This window comes from Polypterus senegalus, chromosome 1 (genome assembly GCF_016835505.1).
Source record: "Polypterus senegalus isolate Bchr_013 chromosome 1, ASM1683550v1, whole genome shotgun sequence".
Taxonomy (NCBI): Eukaryota; Metazoa; Chordata; class Cladistia; order Polypteriformes; family Polypteridae; genus Polypterus; species Polypterus senegalus.
The window spans coordinates 86,620,387-86,644,071 of record NC_053154.1 but is presented as its reverse complement, the minus strand read 5'-3'; the positions used below and the strand labels follow the sequence as shown (position 1 = coordinate 86,644,071).

The window sequence follows — 23,685 nt, the reverse complement described above, 5'->3', positions numbered from 1 at the left end:
CAGGCTGACTGTTGAGCTGCTGTCCCTTTTTTGTTTTGTTTCCTTTAATTAATATCCACTAGTAATTAATATTCATTGGGTGTTTTTATTTCCTGTTTCTTCTCTCTGATAATAAGATCAAATTAAAAAATGTTTTAATGTAATTATTAAACATGGTTTAATAAAAATTTGATTTTAAAATGCCCTGGAGATGTATGGAAGAAAATTTGTATCTGCCTAATGAAGAAAAGAAAATTCATATTTTTTGAAAATGAGATGGCAAATTTAATAAGTGAAAGCAAACATTCTGTCAAACAACAGGACCAAGGTTGTAGTCTGCATGGAGGCATTACTTGTCACAAACCAACACTGCACAGAAGTACAGTGTCCTCGAGCATCACTATAGTAAGTCCAATGAGGTAAACATCTTATTTCTAAGCCCTGATATTAAAATGTTTACCATTTAAAAATTATTCTTATTACTTGTTAGTAGCATGGTGGCTGAGAGTTAGGATCTCTGCCTCACAGCTACAGAGCTTTAGCTTTTAAACTCGAGCAGTGTTACTACCATAACTCTGTGGAATGTTCACAGACTTCTGGGGTTTGAATGGTGTGTGTGTGTGTGTTTTATTTTTTCTATAGTCACTCTTACTATCCTCCCACATTCAAAACACTTGCAGAATAGATCAATTGACTCAATATGAGTGAGAGTTGATGTATGCTAGAGCATAGACATCTTGTGTTCAGGGATAACAGGATAGGTTCTGACCACCCCTTGACCTTGAAATTAGATTAAGAAGATATAGAAAATAAATGTGCAAATCTGAACCTATTTGTATTTATTTTCTTATTCCTGTATTCCTGAACTGAACTGCAATAAGTGGATTAAGATATTCTTAGATGTATTATTTGTATCCAATGTCCCCTTACTTCTTTAATATTTAACTGTGTACAATTACATATGTAGTTTTTTTTTTTTTGAGGAAGACTATGTACAAATAAAATCAGATTAAAATAAACATTATTTTGGAACATACAGTTAATGGAGTTATGTTTAATGTCAAATAACAAATTTAAAATAATATTTTAAACATACTGTAGACAGTTCTAAAATAATTGTATTGCTTTGTAAAGCATACTGAATTTAGAAATCTAGAAATTTTTTCCTCACATATATTACAGTGTTGTAGTGACTGGACATCCAAAATGGGAGAAGAAGGTAGAAGTTTAGCATCTTGTAGACACATGTCTAGTAACTTAAAACATTGTCTTCTTTGAAATTTTATAGTTGCTGACCTCTACAGATCAGGTACTACAACAATATGAGCAATGAGTTGACACATTTTTTTCTTATATTTGAATATGTTGTGGGCTTACTGCTTACCTCAGAATAAAGTTCCTAAAAATAAATTCAGGAGCATGCCATTTTTATAAAGTAACTATATCAGCAGTGATACAAATGCATTTGCTTTCTTTCTCATGGTAGGAATAGTGAATTTTTCAAGTTCATTATTTTGAATGCTTTGCCACTAATGTTGACAAGGGTGATTTATCTCTATAGTATATTTCTTAACTCATTATTCCTCATGCCATGTTTCATCTCTTTCACTTTTCTCATCTTAAGCGATTTCTTATGGCCTGAAATGGCATTCACTAGTAATTATCGCACTCTCCAGTCTTTTGACATTTTGTTGCTGATCTTAATCTAGTCTTTGTACTGTATAACACATTTTTCTGAATACAAGTTTGTAAACTACTTTTCCTGCCCAACATTCTTCTATGTCTTTAACTTTATGCAATCTTTTCTTAGTTCATCTTGTGCTATCTTCACATTCATATTCATGTCATGCTTCTTTGTTGAAAATTATTTTAGATCTACTCCATTTTGTACTGTTTTTCCACTAGCACTGGGAACCTCACAGAGTTAGAAAACATTTGTTTTAATTCTCACTATGTAAAGTTCCTGGAATTAGTTGTGATATTTCATAGTTTACTTTCTTTCCTATTTGACTTGTGAAACCAATACCAATTGTAGTATCTTCAATATGGCCATGGTGATGTTTTGATCTCTAATTGCATTTAGTCTATGCAATCACACGGACAGCAGAATCGAAGCTCTGTAGTCAATACATTATGTATCTTTGTGGGATTTTCAAATACTGACTTTGGCTGTTTTAATCAATTTTATTTTTGTTGCAATACTTTCTTTTATGTGTAAAACAAAATGACAAGAGCACATAACTTACAAAATTGATTTATAACAAGAAAGAAGACAGACAAATAATAATTAAAGGACGACAAGGGAAAAATTAGGCAAAAGAGCAAAAGGAATTCCTAACATATTTTAAATAAAAATGTATCTGTCACTTGTGTATTGTTATAACACCTTCTTTTGCATTTATTACTATAATGAAAAAACAATTGAAGTCCTGATATCAGCCTGAATCTGCTTCCTGGTTTTCATAGGAAAGTGGCTCTTGAGTATTGTCCTGACATTAAAGTTTGGCAATTACTCCTTCTTAGAAGCATCTGTCATCTTATTAATCACCATTTCTGAGCTTAACAAGAAAGCCAATGGTGAAATCAATTAACCTTGTCATACACAGCATCTTTTTTCGTGGCTTAAAACATTATTGCCCATTCCATAAAATATTCAAACAGTCTGTCATAGTCACTTAATTCAAGTAGTGCTCATTACAAGTAGTCTTCCTCTTGCGTTGCCTGTTTTTCTGAACTCAAATTGTCTTTTACTAATGAAGTAGTTGGGTGGTATGTTGGTGAAGTGGTTAGCAGTTGTGCTTCACAGATCAGGCATTCTAAATTTAAATCCTACCACCAGTCATTGTTAGTGTGCAGACTGCACATTCTTATTGTGACTACATGAGTTGTCCTATAGTTAAATCCAGTTTTCCTGTTGCATCTTCAAAGCTGTGCAGTTTAGGTTACTCAGCATGTCCAAACTGACCATGTGTTTTCATGAGTGTAATGGGATTGATAGACTCCCTGACCAGGGCTTAGTTCTGCCTGATGTCCAGTGCAGCCACAATAAAATCTAGCCTACCACAACGCTGAATTGCATTAAGGAGTTTGGAGAATGTTACATTATAGCCAGTATTTTTTTCTAGTATTCTGAACTATTACCTTCAGCATAATCTTCAATCTGTGATCTGCATTTTCCATTGCATTTGCTTTCTTTGCAAGAGTTGCAACTTTCAAACTTTATTTTTGATGCCACTGTTCTTTTCATATCAACTACTTTTTAATATATTGTCATTCTTCAAGATAATCTATTATTGCTTATAGCAGTTTTCTTTTTTAGAGACATTTGTTATTTTAGAGTGTATTCAAAAAGTATTCAGACCCCTTTACTCACATTTTGTTATGTTGAAGCCTCATCCTCATTTAAATACATTTTTCCCTTCATTAAGCAACACTTAATACCCCAAAATGATACAACGAAAACAGATTTTTTTTTTGCACGTTTATTAGAAATAAAAAAAATGAAGTATCACAGTGAGGCACCTTGGGCAGTGATCACAACCAGGAGTCTTATTGGGAATGATGCAGCAAGCTTCACACACCTGGATTGTATTTTCTCCCATTTTTATCAGCAGATTGTTTCAAGTTCTGTCAGGTTAGATGGAGATTGTTGTTGATCACCTATTTTTCAGGTCTCTTCAGAGATATTTGATTCAGTTCAAGTCTAGGCTCTGGCTGGTGGTCTTAAGGACATTAACAGAGTTGTCCCTACACCACTTCTGTATTGTCTTTGCTTTGTGCCTAAGGTCCTTGTCCTGTTGTAAGATGAACCTTCAGCCCTCTCTGAGGTCCAGAGTGCTCTGCAACAGGTTTTGTTAAGGAAATCTGTGTACCTTGTTCTATTTGTAGTCTTTGCTGCTGAAAAACAATCCCACACCACTGATATTGCCATCTCTAGCACTGATATTAGGACAGTGATGAGCTCTGCCTGGTTTCCTCCTTGACTCTTAGAATTGAAGCCAAATATTTCAACCTTGGCGTCATCAGACCTCCGAATGTTGGGTCTCACAGTCTGAGAGTCCTTTAGAGGCTTTCATGTGTCTTTTACTGAAGAGAGGCCCCGTGTTACCATTCTGTCATAAAGCCCAGATCAGTGGAGTGTTGTAGAGATTTGATGTCCTTTTGAAAACTTTTTCCCATCTCCTCACAGGTTCTCTAGAGCAGCGTTTTTCAACCGCTGTGCCGCAAGATGTTGCCTGGTGTGCCGTAGGTGCAGACAAGACAAGACACTGAGACAGACTGTGTTTTTTTTGTGTTTTTTGAAATTCACGCCTAGACTCCCCCGGTCCCCTCTGGGACACCTTCCACTTCCTGGTTCCCTGATGCCCGGAAATCGTCACTGCCTGTGACGTCATCCGGCATCGGATCCAGGAGGGCGGAGCAACCAGAGAGGAGAGGCAGCACTATCTTGTCCTGGCACAACCCGACCGGGGGGAGCAACTGCCCAGGCCCTGCCCCGACAGACCCGATCCACCAGGGGCCAGGCCCATGCACAGACAGAGCTGTCATCTGGAGCTGTCAGTGACAGTGAGATACTGCAGTGATGGTCAAGTTTTTGAAAAGGAAAGAACTGGACTCTGAACAAAATTTGGAGGCAGATGAGAGCCCAAGTATGAGTGGGGGTCAAAAGAAAGCAAAGATGGTTAACGCAAGCAAATTCTCTGGCGCAAGGCAATATAGCGAAAGCTATATTTCAGTTGGATTTACTTGCACTGGAGATACAAACAAACCAACTCCACTGTGCGTGGTGTGTGGTGAAAAGCTAGCTAACAGTGCTATGGTCCCAAGCAAACTTAAACGCCATCTCCAAACGAAACATTCTTTGCTTCAAAACAAGAATGCGTACTATTTTATTCGCCTGCGTGACAACATGGAGAAACAGGCAACTTTCATGAGAAAAACCACAAAGGTAAATGAAAGAGCTCTTAAAGCTAGCTATCAAGTTGCTGAACTTATAGCCAAGTCAAAAAAGTCGCACACTGTGGCAGAGACATTAATACTTCCTGCCTGCAAAGCTATTGTAGAGGAGATGCTCGGACCTGAAGCAGCTAAGGAAATAGCCAAAGTCCCTCTCTCAGACAACACAATTTCCAGACGTATTAATGACATGTCTGCAGACATCAAAAGTGTGGTTTTGGAAAAGATCCATATCAGTGAGAAATTTGCATTGCAACTTGACGAGTCTACTGATATCAGTGGACATGCTCAACTCTTGGCCAATGTGCGTTTTGTTGATGGTGATGCAATTAGAGAAAACTTCTTTTTTGCAAGGCATTGCCAGACAAAACAACAGGAGAAGAAATTTTTCGGGTCACATCAGAATACCTTGAACAAGGAGGACTTAAGTGGGAATACTGCACAAGTGTCTGCACCGATGGAGCTGCAGCCATGGTCGGGCGCACAAAGGCTTTGTAAGCAGAGTGAAGGAAAGAAATCCAGATGTGATTGTTACGCATTGTTTTTTACACCGCGAGGCCCTCGTAGCCAAGACTTTACCAGCAGCCCTAGTTCATGTGTTGGATGATGTTGTGCGCATGGTAAACTTTATAAAGTCACGACCCGTGAAAAGTCGCATATTTTTAGCTTTGTGTGAGGAGATGGGAGCGAAGCATAAAACCTTGCTGTTGCATACGGAGGTCCGTGGTTGTCGCGTGGCAAGGTCTTGGTTCGTGTGTATGAGCTGCGGAGGAACTTAAAGTGTTTCTGACAAATGAGAGGTCAGATTACGCAAAGCAGCTTGCAAGTGATGAGTGGTGTGTAAGGCTGGCATACCTGGCAGATATATTTTATCATCTGAATGAACTGAACACATGAATGCAAGGCCGAAGTGAAAACCTGCTTACAAGTACAGATAAAATAAATGGATTCTGTTCAAAGGTGCAACTCTGGCATCAACACGTGGAAAGTGGCAATCTTGAAATGTTCACACTCACCAAGCAATGGCAAGGTGTTCACACTGCTGCACTGTGTGAGATAACAGTTAAACATTTAAAAACTCTTGAGGAGAAGTTGTCATTTTATTTCTCTTCAGTCTCCACTGAATGCCTTGACTGGGTTAGGGACCCTTATAGCTCAGCATCAGTTGGTGGAAAGGACATGACTTTACAGGAGCAGGAGGAACTAACTGAACTGAGACAAAATCGTGGTTTCAAGCTAAGATTTGCTGATCTACCTTTGGACAGTTTTTGGTTGGATACCGCCAAGGAGTTCCCCCTTCTGGCAAATAAAGCTATTTTGACATTGCTCCCATTTTCCACTACATATCTGTGTGAGATTAGCTTTTCAAGCATGATTGCTATAAAAACCAAATACAGAGAGAGACTGAGAGCTGTTGACGAAGAGCTACGTGTGTGTCTTTCTTCGATTCCAGCCAGAATATCAGCTTTGTGTTCAGCCAAACAGGCCCAGGTTGCGCACTGAATTTTATAATTTTTCACTATTTTGTTTACTTAATATTTCATAATAAAGTAATTATAAAATACTTTCTTTGTGTTTATTTGATTCCTATTCAAGAGAATTACTTTATATATAGTCAATATAGGCACAGAGTTAAATTTTTTAACATTTTCTACTGGTGGTGTGCCTCGTGATTTTTTTCATGAAACAAGTGTGCCTTTGCCCAAAAAAGGTTGAAAAACACTGCTCTAGAGCACAATTAGAGTGAGCATTTGGTTTTTGGTCACCTCTCTTAGCAAGAACCTTCTCCCCCAATTGCTCAGTTTGCCTGGGTGCCCAGCACTAGGTAGAGTCCTAATTTCTCTAAATTTCTTCCATTTAGGAATTATGGAGACCACTGTACTCTTGGGAACCTTCAGTGCTGCAGAATTTAGCCTTCTCCAGATATGTGCTTTGACACAATACTGTCTATGAGGTCTGCAGACAATTCCTTAGACCTCTTTGATTGGTGCTGATACACATTGGGCTAAGCTATATGGACTGAAATTTATGTTGTGATTATTTTGAACCAAAATATGATATACAAAATATTGCTATGTTCTTAAAGCACCTTTAAGGATTGAAGATTAGCATCATATACTGTATATCACCTCGTTTATTTTCTGACAATATTAATTTGAAATAGTAGCAAAGGAAGCATGTTTATTTCTCCGAAATTTAGCAATTAAACTTCTCAAATAACATGTTTTTTCCAAACATTTATTTTATGTTTATTAATTTTTGAGTGTCCATTGCGTTCAAAACTTTGTCTGCTTTGCTGACATCAGTGTCAGTCAATCAGTAAACAATTTGTCTCTCTCTGATTGACGGTTTTATTTAAGAAAGAGAAATCTCTTAATTAACTACATCACAAATCACCAATTGTAGTATATCTACATGTGTATATTGTAAGTGTTTTTAATATGTACATCATTTGTAATGTTTCTAAATTGTATAATTTGCATACACATGCCTTTTCTAGTTACAGAGTCGCAGAATGGAGCACAGAGGGCGACAGTACGTATATCTAATTGTTTTTTTTTGCCTGTTTTCTGAATATTAAAAAATCCAGTTCTTCAGTCTAATGACATTTATTTGTATGTGTATTCTCAAGTAAATAATGAAACAGAACAGTTAAAGTGCATCAAATGATATGTAAAATTAAATATCTTTATAGGGCTTTTGACAGCTCAAGTTAAAACAGTTTTGAAAAAGTTATTAGCTAGTTCTTGAAGCAGCATCACATAACAAATCTATCAATTATCAAAACCTGTAGTAAAATAATTTCCATTTATCCTCAAAGGCATGCAATGAAACAGTGTATCCAAAACATTGCTGCATACCATGTTTAAACATATAAATGAACGCTTGCTAGAAAGGTAATATATAACTAAGGATGAATATCATATAGACATTAGCTAATCTTTTAGAAATATTTTGGACTTTTAACTCTATATTTTTATGTTTCATCATTGACATACACAACTTGGGAAATGTTAAGTTAAACACTGTAAGGCAGCAAACTGTTGTTTCTTAAACGAAGGCTGTTATATTTAATCCGAATTATAACATTTTAGTACTGGGGAGCACATGAAATGGACGGATAAGAAACTACATGCTGCGCAGATGTGGAATTATTTCATCACTGACAAAATACCAGTATTTTCTGGATACAAGTTGTGTAGGCAGAAGTGTGTTTTGTAGTTCAGTAGTCACTGCAGCTATAACAACAACAACATTTATTTATATAGCACATTTTCATACAAATAGTGTAGCTCAAAGTGCTTTACATGATAAAGAAAGGGAAAAAAAGACAAAGAAAGAATTAAAATAAGAACACTAATTAACATAGAATAAAAGTAAGGTCCGATGGCCAGGGAGGACAGAAAAAACAAAAAAAAACTCCAGACAGCTGGAGAAAGAATGAAATCTGCAGGGGTTCCTGGCCATGAGACCGCCCAGCCCCCTCTAGGCATTCTACCTAACCACCCCATATACCACCCCACTAGTGCTGCTTATCCACTGAAAGTCTTTGTGATGGAACAGCAACCATTTTGTGGAATTTTTGCTTAGCTAGGGGCACAAGAGAACATTGCAGGCGCTAGGCATTCCTGGTTGGCCATATATATGAGGTAACTTGCTTTATCTTTAAATGTTGACCTGTCATACTGGGATAATTAAACAATTTGTAGATGACAGCATTAACCCCACCTGTGATAAACCCATCCTTTTCTGATCCTTGCTATATTTCAAGCTGAACACCGCCAAGCCACATGGGAGAAGTTAATAGTTGACACAAAGAGGGGGCCTCGTTTATAAAACTTTTTATGGATCGAACTGTGAAAATATGTGCACACCAAAAATGCCTATGGCAAATAAAAAGATTAATAAAACCTGGTCCATGCACACTTGCAGTTTACCATTTATAAATCACAATCACCTTGTACATATACACAAGGGAACACACCTGAAATGCTATTCTGAAACATCTATATATGATTAAGGCTAATCAACCTCATACATATGCAGTCTCGATGCTACAGAATTTTATTGGCCAATAGAGCAGCCACCCATTTGACACATTGAGACCTGCCACCTGTATTCAAGAGTATCTGGCTGTGCTCCACAACTGAGCATGCAAGTCATAAGTGGTGCTATAGCCCCTCTCCTCTGCATTCTAAGGGTTCAGGAAAGGAACAATGTGTCATCGTCTGAGCTGGTTGATGTTTGCCAGCTCCATCATGGCATCATAGATGACTTTTACATTAATGGTATATAAACACGTACAGTTAACAAGAACAGCTTCATTTTCACTAGGTGCCCTTATTACAATATGAATGCAGGTATTTGCTCTGATTATGCTTAGGGAATAAGATTCTGTTGCAAATTGGCTTTTTATGTTGGAAAAAACTTGTTACATTTTATGTATGTGCACCCGCACCATACGAAAACTGAATGTAATGCATTGCCGGTCACTTAATGGTTTCTAGCATAGCTGGCATGATGGAGTGAGTAAAGCTTGGCTGATATATTCCCGATCATTTGGCCAGTTCCCTGAGAAGTGATAACAGGTAAATTGATGAAAAACCCCAAAAGTTCTGCAGTGCAAATATATAGCATTGGCCCTCTTAAAATGGAACTAAAATATAGTCTGTAAATCATATTCATTGCCTCTGAGGTGTAATATGTTTGTACATTGATGCACATTCTAATAATGGTTTGATTATATGAATTATACATGTGTGTTGTCATTTAGCTGGTTTGGCTGCATTTCCCTGTTTGATCAAGGGTGTCATCATTTCCAGTTTCTGAAAAATGTTGCATAAGGATGGATCAGAGTAGTCATAAATATATGGACATTCCCTGTCAGGTTTTTTTTATATGTCCTGACGTTTGCTTGGGAAGTTGCATATGTTCATTCAGAGCCCCTTTTTGACCATATGCAAGCTAATGAGGCCCCAGATAATTAGATCATGATCTCAGTCACTGCTTCAAATGGGAAGTTTATAGAAGCAGTCTAAAAACCTATCTAAAACAAAAAAAATATATAAATATTCACCGATTTATAGAAAAACATTGGAACTCTTGTAGCAAAATAGTAATTTATGTTGATATCTCAGAATGAAAGAAGTGAACTCTTTAAGAAGTCCTAATTTTGTTGACAGTTAACAAAACTTTAATGAAAATTAGGATAAACTGAACCTGGGTGTGTTTAAATTAGTGTATACTTCATCAGACACCTATAAACATCCATCTATATATCCAATTTCTTAACCTACTTATTACAACCTAGATTTAGAATGGCCCAGTTTCTATCTTGGCAGCACTGGGTACGATAGAAGCTAGCCTTAGATGAGATGACACTCAAGTCCACAGCTAACATGTACTCCTAACAAGCATTTTTAGCAACAAGGAAGGAAACAGTGAACAGACAAAACCAAAAAGAATAAAAGAATGTACAATCTCATCACAGATAATGACAAGGTCAGGAACTCAAAAAGCAGGACCAGAGTAACCCACTATGAAATTCAGACTATAAGTATAACAACAGTCATGCCACTTGCAGAAATTCTCAGATGATTTTACGCTTATGGGATGTATTGATAAGAGGGCAAAACCAAGAAACTGGTTATTGACTTTCACCACACCAAAGATGCCTGTGTAGTGGTTGTGCATTGCTACAAGTACTTCGGGGTTTACATCAGTGACAGGCTGGACTGGTCTCATAACACAGAACATTATCAGATTGGGCAGCATATCCTTTTTTCCTGAGGAGACTGCATTCATTTAATGGAGGCAATGACAACCTTTATATGTTCTATAATGATTTTCTATGCTGTTGTGTGCTGAGCCAGCAACATTAATTTGAAAAGCCACCAAATCAACAAGCCAATTAAAAAGGCAGGCTATAAGTTATGGAATGCACTCTGGTCCTCCTGGAGGTAGTAGTGAAGGAGAGAATGAAAACAAAAATGATGGCCACTATGAACAATGCTGCACATCCTATCTCTGATACACTTTCAGCCAACAAATAAATCACAAGAAGTGTGTCAAGAAACATTACTGGGGCTCCTTGATACCAATTGCAATACACCTGCCTAATGCTCCACTGTGGCTGTGGTTGACAACTAAAGATTTTTTTTCTTTTTAGTTATTCTGATGTTTATCTAGACCATAGTGTGTGTGTGTATATTTATTTATTAATGTATTTATGTAATGAGCGTCTATAAAAAGCCAAATTTCCTCATAGAATAAATATAGTTCTATTTTTAAGACATATCCCTTTTATTTCTATCCAAACCCTGCAGGATTAAAAAATACTGAACAATTTTATGCATCTATATCTATAAAGAAAAAAATGCCTCCTTTGCAGGATTGTATGCCATCTCTTGTGGCTTGCTGATTAGTGGCTGTAATCATAATTATACCTAAAGTATATAATTAAGGCAGTTAATTCACAGATCGCATAGACAGGTGCAAAGGTCGGTGTAGTAGGCTACTGATTATAATGTGCTAACTATTTCTAAAATGGTTGAATTGTCATTCATTGAAATCTGTTCTGTTTACTGTATGTTTTGCTATATTTTGTGTGTATGTATATAAATTTAGATTCTATATGGTTTAATAATTTACTGTTCGTACATTATATTTGTAAATAAGGGTGATTGCTGTCAGCTTGTACTCAGTGAAGAGTGCTGTAAAAAAATAATTGAATTTATCCCTGAATTTCCTACACTTTACATAGTTAGACATTTTAAGTGAAAATAAGCCTAATTTAGTTGAGCCATTAAAATCATAATAGTATAAATAAAAGGAAAGCAATCTTAGAAGATAATATAGAAAAAGGTTAAATTAAAAACACAAAACTGTTTCAAAATTTTCAATAAACCATTTCTAAGAAATGTCATCCTTGTGCAGAAGACATAAAACTAAACAGGTAGTAAATCTAATGCTAAAGTAGTTTTTACCTCTAACTTTAATGTGTGGCTTAAACTTTTAAAATGCTGTCTCGTTTGATTAGTGGGAAAGCAGAAATTGATCTAACGTAGGAACATTTTACTCAAGGACAATTGTATACAGCATTTTTAAGAGTAATAATATTTCTTGTTTGGCTGACACTCGTATGTCAAATGTTTAAACACTTTGGAGAAAATTGATCACATTTATTTTGTTTTTTCAATTGAAGCACAGCCAGTGAAGTGACTTGCTTATTATGACACAATGTTAGCAGCAGGATCTGATCCTACAAACTTCATGGTTTGGAGTCCTAGCTCCAAAGTCTTCACAATAATATTAGCCCTTAGTTAAAAAAAAACTGCATACAGAAAAGTACCAAGTACTTAGTTACATAGTACTTTGAATATATTAACTGACAGCACTGTAACTGAGGCCCATTGTCTTATTAAATTTTCCTGGGGAAGCCATGTAAGTAGCTAATATAAGGTAAAAATTAATCAGATCAAAGTATTGTAATCATGACTTTGTGTCCCTTGTTTTCTAGCAGGCCATAAAGAACTCCATTGCCAGTCTGGCAGTGCGCTACTTTAACTTTACTAGAGTTGCATAGGACATTTCTCTAGGTAAACATGAAGAGTAAATTGTCTTTGACCTGTGTGTCTCTCTGTCTCATCAGCCACACATTGACAATACAAATTGTCTATCTCCAGACTTGAGGTGTAACAGAACTGGTCAGCCTCCTTCGCGGTGCATGAGTGCCAGCTCTGTTCATGCATATATTCTTCCTTTATGCCAAGTCTATCATGGGTTAAGTAACGTGTTAGTCAGTAGCACTCCACTTTATGCTTTTACTTGATTTGTTAGTTAAATTTTTGTAGGAAGAACCATATTTTACATTTTTTTTAAGCAGCTATGTCATCAGGGTGTATGCTGGCTGAATTGGTCAATCTGGGACACGTACTTGTTTTAGGAAAGTGTGGGAGGAACTCTAGGCTGCTGTTAATCACCAATCACCTTAAATGAATTTTCTGAATTGAGAAACTTATCCTATATGCCGTTTTAAGCATAAAGATGATTTTAGAAAATTATGTGAATGAAACTCCTTGCATTTTTCCAGTGTAGGTCGATAACTGGATGTGCAAAGTTGCTTCTGCTCTTTCTTCACTCAGCTCCACGTAAACTGTAAATAGCAATCCCTCACTTGGCACAGATTCAAGGTGTGTCTTTAATATAAACAAAAAAAAAAATCAAAGACCACTTCATAGTACAGTAGTCTTATTTATAGCGGCATTGAGAAAAGCCCACCTTGCCTTTCACTACTTAATGGAAAGAACTGTTTACTCTTTGTTTTAATGTACTACAGCTTATTTTGTCAATCGTCCCTAAAGATGCTTTTAGTGAAATGAAACGTTACAACATGGCCGGCCGGCAAGCTACGACGAAGCTGCCAGGACGACGGCATAATAACCCATTTAGCTGCCATCGCTCTGTCTTTCCGTGGATCCTCCCCTCTAGACAGACAACACCGCGCACGCCCCCTCACTCCCCCACCCCCCCGCGCCGCCGACCAATAACCCGCCTGCGTGGCCGCGGTCGGGGGCGGAGAGCAGGCGAATGCTAGCCGGGGCCCAATCACAGGCTGTGTGTCACCGCATCGCCTCGCAGCCGGTAGTTGCGGCTGCGCTTCGGTTTGGAGGAAGACAGAGCAGAAAGCCGGAGCTTGAGGAGCACGGGTGACGCCAGCCAGGTGAGCAACATGCGGCCCAGCCGCCGCGGGGCTGAAGTAGGCACCGCGGCTGTGTGTTGTAGTGTCGGCCCAAGACGACCGAGGAAAATGGTCCCGGAACTCGGGTGTTCCGATTGTAACGGCGCACTGGTGACGCGCTGTCTGGTCCTTCCTTTAATGTGTACGATTGCAGCTGCTTGCATCCCAGTAAGATAGCGGTTTTACAAGTAGACACTGTTTGACGCTATAAAAATGGGTGAATACTATTGTTGTCCACAGTGGATAGTCCGTCAGATGTTGTATTTCAACGTCGACGTCAGCGTGAGCGTGTAAGAGGGTTATGAGCACATCTAAGAAACTGAGCCGTGACATCACCCTGCTTTGTTTGAGAGAAGAAATGATGGCCGTTTTTAAAACGCGTTGACATACCGAGAGCGCCGATTGTCGCAAATCCTTTGCAGACATCGCGCGGCAGGATTGAAAGTTACCTTTTGCAAACGTATGATTGTGCCAAATGTAAAGTTTCCAGCCTTCTCAATTTAGTCTTTATATTTGGAAAGTAGGGAATCACCCCCATCCCCCTCACGACAGAGCTGCCGTCGAGGCCGAGTCTTACTGTAAACCTCTTTCCTCGTATCTTGTGAACTTGAAATAATACGCCTGTGCTTTCGACCGCTTTGCATGATGGGTCGGGCTTCACACTGATCCAGTGAAGGAAAACGTTGTTAATGTTGAACATGTGTGTTAAACACGTGTGAAAATATGCAGTGGAAGATGTTTTAATCAAGTAAAAAATTCATTAACGAGGTATACAGAGCTGTCAGTTTTTATTGATTAATTTTGTACTGAGAATTCACTGCACATTTCATTGAATGAGGTTTTATCATTGGTTTTCTCAAACCTCTCCTTCAGTGTTTGAATGTGCTTAATCTGTTTTATGGTTTTGTGGATTAGAGTCTATTGTGGCAAAGTCAGCTGCAAGGCAGTGGGGCACTGGTCTTTTGCAGGGCATTCTTGTACACACTTGTGCTCAGTCCTACAGCAATAATTTGGACTTTTCAATTTACTTGAATACTTGTCTCTTTGGGATTTAGGAGTGAAAATCAACATTGACAAGCTGAGTGTGTACTAACTTTACACACATGGCAAACACTGACAAGGTGAGAGTTTGTAAATTCCATGCAAACAGGTTTTGAATCGAGGTCTCTATCCCTAACTGTTGCCCCACCATTCCATTTTTTCACATAGTCCATTTGTAGGGCCTCAGGAGCACTATGCTGCCAACCTTGAGTGCAAATTCTTTGCAAGGCACACTAATGCACCCTACAGGGTTAATTGAATACACATACAAAGTTGCTATGCTTTTATGTATCCTCAAGACCCATGTGATCAAAATATCATGTGTTCAGTGTTTAATAACCAGCTCTGAATAAAGCAAGATGCTTTTGACATGCATGATGCTATGTCCCATTTTAAAAGTTATGTGCAGTGAACAGCATCCTGAAACATTTTACAGGCATGTAATAAAAGGCTCATGGTTTGTTGTACATATTCAGGATGCAACCTAGGACTGAGTACCATGTAGGATTAAGTAACTTGCTCTACAGTACTTCATTCAGAATAGCATAGATAAAATTTGGATGTGCATTATTTTACTGTTTACATCTATTTCATGCGCTAGGTATTTCTATGCTATATACTATATGTGAAGGGTTGCAAAACGCAGAAAAATTAAACCAGATAACAAACCCTAAGTGAGTTTTAAAAATACATGTATGGATGGATTAAAGATAATCTAACCATCCTTTTTTGAGCTTTTTTTTAATAGTACAGGGTTATGAGAAGTTGGAATCAATATGGCAGCCACAGGAGCCAATCATGAATGATGTTATAATGCTGAGCTTTTTTTTTTAACTTCCATTACTAACGGACACAGTTGTGCTAATTTGGGTAAAACATCCAGCATGACAGAAGCTTTTCCTGCTGTCTGCATCCTCGTTGGCAGTGGCAGTGGCACACTTTTGCTGGAGCAGTAAGGTATAGCTGAAAAACGATAAAAAATTTTACTTGGGGTTCCCAAGATTTTTACTGCAAGTGGAAAAAATACAAATTTTTATAAAGCAGCTTAATTTCACCATTAGTTTGACAATGTTTAATGTAATAGGATATTTATTTATTTATTATACAACAAACACTCTGATGCATCACACAGTCTTCACTCACTACTGCACTTTTGGTGAGCATTGCTTTGTGTTCCTCCAGATATTTTCAGTTATATTACTGTCTCTTTGAGTTAAGCATAATCAGGGCATTCATTCACTCCTTTGTACTGCTGCCTCAGTATTTTTTTTTCTATAATTTTAGAGTATGGTACATATCCAGTTTTGGAGAACTAGTTACATAACTAGTGATAAATGTAGTGCTGTCCATATTTCAATTTAAACTAGCCCCACCACTGACTTCGTGAACTTAAGCAAGACTATCTAAAATATGGAAATTATAGTTTTATTTTTAGGATGCTTTAGATAAAAGTGATCTTTAAATAAAGATGTCCTTTTGGTAGTGTTATTGGTATTTTACTCGGTACACGGTATCTGACAAGTGTAAAACAAATTTTATTGTCAGAGCATCAAGAGATCATGGTGATTATTCGCTATGAAAAGCATGTTATTAGTTCACTATAGCAATATGAAAATTAATTTATAAGAACAAATGAGACAATTGACATATAAAGTTTCTTTCAGTTCCTTTCAATTTGAATATTACAGATTCTTGAAGCCTAACAAACAGTGCAGCGTTAATTATTGTTGGGGCAAGTCAAGTTTGTGTTGGATAGTAAAACTATTGAGGAACTAGTCGAACAGTGGCCAGACAAGCTGTGTGTTTTTTGTTTGTTTTTTTAAAATCACTTTTCCAGTTGTTAAAGGAAAGAACTTTTTTTAATGGTTTTGTCTAATTTCTGTGTTAAATGAAAATGATTTAAACAGAGCTTCACCCCACTCCATTTTTTGAGTGAATTTCCACTATCTTAGGTGTCTGTCATGTGACTATAAGAGCAAGCAGAAAAAAGTTAAATCACAGTATTCAGTAAATCAAACCAACAGTGGGCTGTAAATTAACATAATTGTGGGAGTATAAGCATTCATGAGTTGACCACAACCTGTCTCAAAATGTTTTCATGGTGTACAGAAAAAAATCTACAAATAAAACATCTTGGACAATTTTATGACTACCATGAAACTTCTGTTGCTTGTTTGGCTATGAAGTGAGAAATCTAGAAACTACACTATTGAACATCATTGTTAATAAGATCAGCACAGAAAATAAATTTGCAAATGCTGAAATTAATCTTATAGTTTGAAAGTTATTTATTGAATACCCTGTATTATCAAACTCAAAAATAGTAGCTGACCGAACCATGTTATGCAGTACAGTCATACGCAGATTTACAGCCGACCGAATTTAGATGATTCACACTTAAGGCCAAGGGCCATAGGAAAACAGTAGGATAAATAATGCCACAGTAATAAATCTTTTTTATGAGACCCTGTGAAATACTTATAATGATGTGTTTTCTAACTGTTAGAGAGCCCATTAAGGTTTGCTTTCATCGGTGCTGCTCCACGTGATTATTTCTTATGTATTCAGCCAGCTTTGCCTTCCTTACACCAGTGTTTCTTGACCTTTATGGTCCTAGGTCTCAGTTTTGCCTTTTAAATTCATTGATGACCCACTAGTAACTATTGCAAACCACGTCATTGGTGAAACGAGTGCGATTGGGGGTACCCTTTGGTGAAAGAGGCTCAATTGAAAATAGGGAAACATCATACAGCGCTATTGATCTCTTAGGCAACCCACCATGACCCACTCGTGAACTGGCGACAGCAACTTACCAGCCATTTGTGGAGCAATCCAGGGGTTGAGAAGCACTGCCTTACGTGTACCGGGTGCGAGGATGCAGAGGCTTGAAGGACAGTTTTTGTTACTCCATGTCAACCTATCTATGACCATCCCCCAGAGCCTCCGTTACAATGACCTATACACTTTGTACATACTTGTGCAACATACAGCCAAATGGCTGATCCCAAATAGAGCCATAAATCGATACATGACTGTACTTCATAGACCTGACTTCTTAAAGGTGAGCTATCTGGCTCGCCATCTTGCAAAACAGCTGAGATATCGCTCATCAGTGAAATTAGCTAATTTAAGATAACTTCAACATTGAATAATTTTTAACCTAAATTAGTATTGTAACTGCTAAATAAAATATATTATTTAAAGTTCACTTTATGCTTTCCAGTTACATTGGGCATTAATTGGATGATTAAATGGCTGATAAGGAAACGTTAAAACTTTTCTCACATGCCATTAATGTACTGTACTGAAGCTCCAAAGTTTGGTGGGTGATAACAACAACAACATTTATTTATATAGCACATTTTCATACAAATGATATAGGTCAAAGTGCTTTACGTGATGATGAAAGAGAAAAAAGACAAAATAAATAAGAATTAAAATTTGGGATTTGTTTTGGACACACATATTGTGAATGATGCAAATGAGGTATTCATTTCTGTCAAAAAAGATTAGGGCAAGTCACACTTAGTAACCACGGCAACTAAGCATCACTTCTTAGACTGCTCTATAACAAGCTGTAGATGGAGCATGGTGTAGTTTGGCTTATAATTTAATGAAACTCCTATTTGATAAGTAAAAGTAGGGATACTCTAATCAGGTTTTTTTAGGGCTGATGCCAGTTACCACTTTTAAGTTACTGAATTCGTTGACTCTAATTTTAAAATTTTTTTAATATCCTTTAGAAAACTTTTTACATGGACAACGTAATTAAATATATAGGAGCCTTATGTTCTCCTTTAAAATGCTACAGGAGTGTCCATAAAATACTAAAATTAAATTAAAATAATGCTTTCTAACTACCATATGTACTCGCGGATGAGTTGATTTTAACGTATAATATACTGATATTTTATAATGTTGGTCATATAACTCAAATGCAGAAAACTCACGCCATTGGTTCAAGGAATTATGATATGCTAACACCCACCGAGTAATCATGGATCATACTGCATTTTTTTTTTATTTTTTTTTTTTATATAAATGTATTGTGCCTACGTGACCACATGGTAATACCCGAACTATTCCAATGCAACTTTTACACTGATTTGTGTTTTTTGTATCTCACACCCTCATACACCTTTATCATAAGAGCATCCCTTATCTGCGATAGAGCGTTTCATCAGAATAAAATATGGAGCTTGTTTTAAATTAAACGTCATTGAAGTAGCAAAAGAAATTGGTTACTGCACTGCTGCAACAAACTTCAATGTGCCTGAGAAACTGATGCGAGATTGGAGGAGGCGTAAAAAAAATAATTAAGCTTATATAAAGGCTGTCAGATTGAAGGTCACTATTTGAATACAATTCAAATTTAGATAAAAAAAGGTCTTCTTCAAAAGCTAAAATTGACATCTGTTTGTCAAACAATGGTTGTTTGTTTTACCTGCAATAATTTTGGCATTGTTTTTCTCCAGATATGCTATGGGAAGCTGCAGTATTTTACTGATCTGCTTTTGCACTTAGTTCCATGATCAGCCTTTTCGTAATTTTGAATGGTTAGCTTGTTGTTTTCATTAGTAGAACTTACCGTCAGACCACTTAACAACGTAGTGGGTTTTTTCCTCTCCTACTGCTCTGCACTTAAATCTACAAGGGTGCTCAGAGCAGTTTTTCTAAACACTCCTCCTGTCCCTTAAAAGTATCATTTTGTATCAGATTCTGTCCCATTAACTCTTAAACCTGAGATTCCTAAATGTTGGTTAATGCTAAGACCTTCTAATTAAAGCAAATGAAAAATAACTGGCAAAATTAAGACCTTCCTTTTATTACAGTGCTTTTATAACGCCAGCTTTTACGAGCTTCGTCAGCAAACACGTCATGTCCCAAAATGACTTTGTCTTATGTGGCTGCTGGCTTGACACATTACGCCTAAAGCAATGAGTTGTAATTAAAAATATTCAGGCCACGTTTATTAAAATACTGTAATGATGCATCTCTAATGGAGATAAAAGTAGACAGATTGTGCAGACTCTGACTTGATACTGTATCTAGCATTTTATTCTGAGTAGTGCAATATAAACAGTACCCTGCTGCTGCGCTTGCGACACTTCCAAAATAATAAAACAAATTTACCTTCAACCTACCTGCCTCTTGCCTTCTGTTTTACTTCACTCACTACTCCACCTGGTTGTAGTAACTAACCTGTATTCCTCTTGATCTTAAACTGCTCTTTGCCTGTTTGGCACCAAGACACGTCATGGTACATTTGTAGTGCAAGACTCTAGCTGAGTGTTGCAAGTGGGACCCAATCAAAAGTGTCATAAGAGCTTCATGATTTACAAACACACAAGTAAATAAATTATTGATAATTAGCAGCGTAGTGCAGTGCCAGTGCATTTAACTCATAAGCATTTCGGCTACCATCATGTGACTGCTTTCATGGCTTGCTGTCCCAAGAAGAACTTACACACCCAACCATCAGTACTAGACTAAAAAGAAAGATTGCAGTGCAGGTACTAGATGGATCTTATATGTAAATGACAGTTTCCCAAGTACCTGTAAGATTTTTTTTGCTATAGCCACCATTGCGGTTGTTACCATCATAATAAAGTATAAAAAAAGTATGTACAAACATACATGTTACATCCAGAATGGTTAACTTTAGTTTGAATGTATTTGAATATTTAAATATTTTTAATTTGAATATTCAGACCTTATTTCTGGCTAATTTGACAGCACTTACAATTTTCAAACATTGACCCATTTACAGTGGTGTGAAAAACTATTTGCCCCCTTCCTGATTTCTTATTCTTTTGCATGTTTGTCACACAAAATGTTTCTGATCATCAAACACATTTAACCATTAGTCAAATATAACACAAGTAAACACAAAATGCAGTTTTTAAATGACGGTTTTTATTATTTAGGGAGAAAAAATCCAAACCTACATGGCCCTGTGTGAAAAAGTAATTGCCCCCTGAACCTAATAACTGGTTGGGCCACCCTTAGCAACAATAACTGCAATCAAGCGTTTGCGATAATTTGCATAGATTCTTTTACAGCGCTCTGGAGGAATTTTGGCCCACTCATCTTTGCAGAATTGTTGTAATTCAGCTTTATTTGAGGGTTTTCTAGCATGAACCACCTTTTTAAGATCATGCCATAGCATCTCAATTGGATTCAGGTCAGGACTTTGACTACGCCACTCCAAAGTCTTTATTTTGTTTTTCTTCAGCCATTCAGAGGTGGATTTGCTGGTGTGTTTTGGGTCATTGTCCTGTTGCAGCACCAAAGATCGCTTCAGCTTGAGTTGACGAACAGATGGCCGGACATTCTCCTTCAGGATTTTTTGGTAGACAGTAGAATTCATGGTTCCATCTATCACAGCAAGCCTTCCAGGTCCTGAAGCAGCAAAAGAACCCCAGACCATCACACTACCACCACCATATTTTACTGTTGGTATGATGTTCTTTTTCTGAAATTCTGTGTTCCTTTTACGCCAGATGTAACGGGACATTTGCCTTCCAAAAAGTTCAACTTTTGTCTCATCAGTCCACAAGGTATTTTCCCAAAAGTCTTGGCGATCATTTAGATGTTTCTTAGTAAAATTGAGACGAGCCCTAATGTTCTTTTTGCTTAACAGTGGTTTGCGTCTTGGAAATCTGCCATGCAGACCGTTTTTGCCCAGTCTTTTCCTTATGGTGGAGTCGTGAACACTGACCTTAATTGAGGCAAGTGAGGCCTGCAGTTCTTTAGACATTGTCCTGGGGTCTTTTGTGACCTCTTGGATGAGTTGTCTCTGTGCTCTTGGGGTAATTTTGGTTGGCTGGTCACTCCTGGGAAGGTTCACCACTGTTCCATGTTTTTGCCATTTGTAGATAATGGCTCTCACTGTGGTTCGCTGGAGTCCCAAAGCTTTAGAAATGGCTTTATACCCTTTACCAGACTGATAGATCTCAATTACTTCTGTTCTCATTTGTTCCTGAATTTCTTTGGATCTTGGCATGATGTCGAGCTTTTGAGGTGCTTTTGGTCAACTTCTCTGTGTCAGGCAGCTCCTATTTAAGTGATTTCTTGATTGAAACAGGTGTGGCAGTAATCAGGCCTGGGGTGGCTACGAAATTGAACTCAGGTGTGATACACCACAGTTAGGTTATTTTATAACAAGGGGGCAATTACTTTTTCACACAGGGCCATGTAGGTTTGGATTTTTTTTCTCCCTAAATAATAAAAACCATCATTTAAAAACTGCATTTTGTGTTTACTTGTGTTATATTTGACTAATGGTTAAATGTGTTTGATGATCAGAAACATTTTGTGTGACAAACATGCAAAAGAATAAGAAATCAGGAAGGGGGCAAATAGTTTTTCACACCACTGTAATTGATATTGACAGTTAAACACTGCTTAAATGTAAATATATATGCAGCTATAGTTTTGAATAATTTTTAATTATGAATTGCTCTGCAGCTTTTTTTTGTTAAAATATAAATGTACTATACTGTATGTATACTTTATTTTTTAAACAGTGTAACTGCTAGACTTTTCTGATTCTTGAGGTGTAATTTTAAGTATAGATTACCATTTTAATTATGCAGCTCTCACTTCTTACCAAAACTTATACTGTATGACACACAAACGAATAATAAATGCAGTACAAACCCTTAAAAAAGCCGCAAAGATATCAAATGTTTCTAAAATGTTTATTAAGAAGTTGCAAGGCTGACCTGTTTAACAAGTTTACAAGTAAAAGTGACAAATTTTGCATTTAAGCTATCAAGCCTATTGTTTACTAAGCAGCAATTTTAAATTATACTTTTATCTTTTGTAATCGAAAATATGAGCTGCTGCACTTAACACAGTTTTCTTCACTGGCCAAATTCGAGTAAGCAGTGTTTGTTTTAATTAAAGGACAACATAAAAAGGCCTGAAGTCATTAATGTAACTTTTTGTGCCATTTGAGTAATTCCACAGAACAATTCCTCTGATTTCCCTTATGTGTTTATTACTCCATTTTCTGTAATGTAAAGGCTAATATTCTGGTCTTGTCTTTTTCTCTCTGTGGTAAAATCTTCCTTGCTGCTTTGTTTGCATCCAAATAAAACAAAGACTAGCTCAACTACCCAAATACCTTTCATAGAGGAGCACTACTACTAAATTACCATAAGATTTAGGAAAGCAGGGTCTTAAAAATAGTTTTTCATAATCAGCCAATTTTCTGATCACCAATTGAGTCTTTTGTAGTGAAAACTGGCTGATGAATCGGAGCATCACTAATGAGAGACAAGACCTTGAAAAAAGCTTTTTGAGATTATTTAATGTTACTGCATTCTTAATTGCACTATTGTTTAAATAAATCTGATGTGTTCATTACAAAAGTAGTATGACATAAAAGGATTTCCTGTCTTTTGAAAGGGCCAAGAATTAATAGTATATTGCATTTAAATTATGCAATTTTACCTCTTCATTCTGTTTTGTCAAGAAGTGGCAAAATAAGTAGTAGTTGTAGTAGTAAAAATAGGTTATAAAGAAGTGACACATAAACTTAAAGTAGATAATTATAGGGGCATCAATTTTAATTCAGCAAACTTCAAACAATAAATAGCAGGGAGATGTTCACGTAAGAGAATAATCCCATACTTCAGGACTTTTTAACGTTAACTATGTTGTGATCCTTTCAATGAAAATGTTGTTGAAGTGTGAGCTCTCATAATATATCATTTTTAAGCCACCAGCTCCTATAATGATTAAAAATGAAGCCTTTTCTCATTTTTGATATATAATGTATATCGTAACTATTTGTTCATGTAATTTAAGAGTAATATATTTGTAGAAATATTCATTCATATATTAAATAGTTTCCACTGCACAATTCAATAATTCATTTCATGTATGATCTTTACTCGTCTTATAATAGTCTATATTCTTTTTTCAGTAGCTATTAAAAAAGTTTGTAATTCAGTATCTGC

General features: G+C 36.8%; 1 protein-coding gene across 2 annotated transcripts in view; it reads left to right on the top strand.

The window, feature by feature from the left end:
• Nucleotides 1–23,685, top strand: part of gatad2b (GATA zinc finger domain containing 2B) — a 277,061-nt gene that overhangs the window by 37,943 nt on the left and 215,433 nt on the right. Inside the window, exon 1 of one of the 2 annotated variants that reach the window (XM_039752806.1) lies at nt 13,539–13,657. The exons of the other annotated variant lie outside the window; for it this stretch is intronic. The gene's annotated coding sequence lies outside the window, so the exon portion shown is untranslated. Of the gene's footprint in view, nt 1–13,538; nt 13,658–23,685 lie in introns of those variants that run through there. 2 annotated transcript variants of the gene reach the window in all.